The following is a 3,171-nucleotide window of genomic DNA, read 5'->3' as shown; positions in this document are numbered from 1 at the left end:
AGGAAGGGAGGGAGGGAGGAAGGAAGGCCTGGCTCCCCGGAGGCCATCCTGGGCTCTTAGGAAATTAAAGCCTGTGACAAGGATCCCAGGCGGCCATGGGCACACGGCCTCCTGCCCCCCAAGGGCCCTGGCCAGGACGACCCTGAATCTGGGACGAAGGGCAGCGTTTGAATGTTGGCATTGCCCCCATGGCCTCTTTTCTATCCTTTTAGATAACACAGATGACAAGCTATTCCCAAGTTTCATCTCCAGAGTCCTGCGGGTCTGGGGTGGGAGGGAATAGAGGTGAGCCCCTCGGACGCTCCAGCTGCCCCTCCAAGGACCGCTGTGAGCATCCTCCCTCGCTGTGCACAGCCAGGTGTGTACTTCTCTGGCTTCCGCAAAAGCGTTCTCCCTCCCGAGAGCAGGATGGATCTGGGTCCTTGAAAACCACGGGGCTCTCCCCCAGGGACGTGGGAAATGTTGCCAGAAGCCAGTAGTATCACTGGGCTCTGGTTGGCCCAGGACCCCTCCTCTCCCGGGGGGTGGGCACCTGCTAAGGGGCCTGGGCTCTCGGTCCAGGATCAAGGGCTCAGCAGGGGTTGGGGAAAGACTTTCCCTCCTGGCCAAGGAGGGGGGCGCGGTGCTGCCAGCGGCCGCTACGAGAGGCTGGAGGCCATGTACCTGCCGAGCACCCTCCACAAACCTCTCTCCTCGATGGCTCCTCAACGCCCACGTCCACCAGACCTCAGCGGGACTTGAAGGTGGAGATGAGCAGGTATATGTCGGAATTTGTTAAAAGTCTAACAACACCCAGTGCTATCGGGACGTAGAGAAATAGGTGCACCTGAGCCTTGCTGAGGGAGTGTACGCTGATATTGGCTTCTCACGGGGCTTTTTGCTGTATCTGTTAAAATACGAAACGGGCCTGCCCTGAGACGCAGAGCACAAAAATCTGGGTGTGAGACAACACCCAGTGCTATCGGGACGTAGAGAAATAGGTGACCTGAGCCTTGCTGAGGGAGTGTACACTGATATTGGCTTCTCGCGGGGCTTTTTGCTGTATCTGTTAAAATACAAAACGGGCCTGCCCTGAGACGCAGAGCACAAAGATCTGGGCGTGAAGATGGCGCAGAAATGCTGTTTGCAACTGCAAAGAGCAAGCAAACAAAAGCAAAGACAGAAAACCAGACTTGGCCGCGACGCAGTGCGGTCGGGCTGGGTGTGGCTGCTCTAGAGCCACTAGAGCAGCGGTTCTCAACCTGTGGGTCACGACCCCTTTGGGGGTCGAACAACCCTTTCCCAGGGGTCGCCTAAGACCATCGGAAAACACATATATAATTACATATTGTTTTTGTGATTAATCGCTATGCTTTAATTATGTTCAATTTGAAACTATGAAAATATATCCTGCATATCAGATATTTACATTACGATTCATAACAGTAGCAAAATTACAGTTATGAAGTAGCAACGAAAATAATTTTACGGTTGGGGGTCACCACAACATGAGGAACTGTATTAAAGGGTCGCGGCATTAGGAAGGTTGAGAACCACTGCTCTAAAGGAGTGACATAAACCTGCAGGTGCCGACCCAGAAGGGACTCAGGATGGATCGTTTCATGAAAAAGTAAAGTACAGAACTATGTGCACAGTAGGAGCCCATTTACGTGAAAAGCAAAAAAGAAAGAGGAACGGCTCAAATACGTGACGGGGAATGCTGGGAAACGCCAGGGAGGAACGCACCCCAAAGTGGTGACTGGCGATTTGTGAAGGGATCTAGGAGGGGAAAGAGTTGTAGGGAGGTTTATTTTTCAGCATAAACTTTTCTATATATTGTTTGATTTTTTTCTCAATGAGCACATATGTATGTAGAATGTTGTTGTCCCAAGTAATATATATATATATATATGTATTAGAAGCCCGGTGCACGAAATTCATGCAAGGGGCTCGGCCCTCGCAGCCCCGGCTTCATCTCGTCCGGAAGGTCGTCGGATGGTAGTTCTGCGGTTCAGTCTAATTAGCATATTAGCTCTTTATTATATAGGATATTTTCTCCGGGACACCCACCTCAGAGTAGTCCTGCTCAGAACCTCTGAAATAGGTCAACACAAAAATCATTCAGTCAACCAACATTTCCCACCTGAGCTGGGTGCTGAGCTCAGAGGAGACCCGGTCCCCACGGGGACGGCATGTGAGCAGATGAGGACCTTTCGGAATGACAAGCGTGACGGTGCTCAGAGACAGTGGGGCCGGAAGCAGTGTGATCGGTTTCCCTGGGTGAAGTAGGGGAGGCTCCCGGAGGAGGAGGTGCCGAGCAGTCTCGGAGGTGATTGGGGACATCGGATGGAACCGGGGGGAGGAGCGGGAGTCCTGTGGGGGAGACACATCCCAGGAGGGCAGATGTGGGCATCTAGTGCAATTGAGGGATCACAGTGGGAGGTGGTGGCTAATGGGACAGAGCAGGGGCAGGAGGGACAAGGGCAGATGCCGGGCTCACCTCTCTTCCCTCCTAGTTGTCGCTCTGACAGGCAAGGAATCAGCCAACTGCCAGCAGAGGGCGCATGAACCTCTTCAAAAGGCAGAATCGAGCCACTGGAGTTGGTCAAAAAGCTTTCAGTGACCTGGGGTGGGGGAGCTGGGCTCTCAGGCCCCTGCAGGGTGCTAAAGGCAGGTGGGGGGGGGGTGGGCACAGGCCAGGCCATGGGAGCCTGAGTGAGGCCCCTTGGAGAGTAGGGAGAGTGACAGAGGGCAGCAGCCTCATCCCACCAAGAGGCCCTGGGCCAGCGGCTGTGCCCGGCCTCCGCAGTGTGGCACAGGGCTTCATAGTCCAACACACAGTGATTTCGTGTTTGATGTGGCTTTTTTCCAAATGCGTGTATTTTAGTTAAAAAGAGAGTCGACTTCAAGCAGAATGTAACGGGTGGCACAGGTGGCTTGTGGCCTCGGAGAATGAATGGCTGCAGTGGAGGGCGGTGGAGACAGGTGCTCTGAGGGCTGGACCAGCGGCGGCCTGGGGGGCGGGGGGGTCTGTGCTGCGGCTGACGGCCTCCCCAGCCTGTCCCCTCCACCCCTGTCCCCTTCTTTCGCTCTGGGCTCTTTTCTCTGCTCCTCCCAAGTCTACGCTCCAGGTGCCCCTGCTCCCAGGTCTTCCCACCTGACACCCAGCGGACCCGCCCGGAGCTTGGCTCT

Source organism: Myotis brandtii, unplaced genomic scaffold, assembly GCF_000412655.1.
Source record: "Myotis brandtii unplaced genomic scaffold, ASM41265v1 scaffold535, whole genome shotgun sequence".
Classification (NCBI taxonomy): Eukaryota; Metazoa; Chordata; class Mammalia; order Chiroptera; family Vespertilionidae; genus Myotis; species Myotis brandtii.
Note: the sequence above shows the minus strand (reverse complement) of the source record.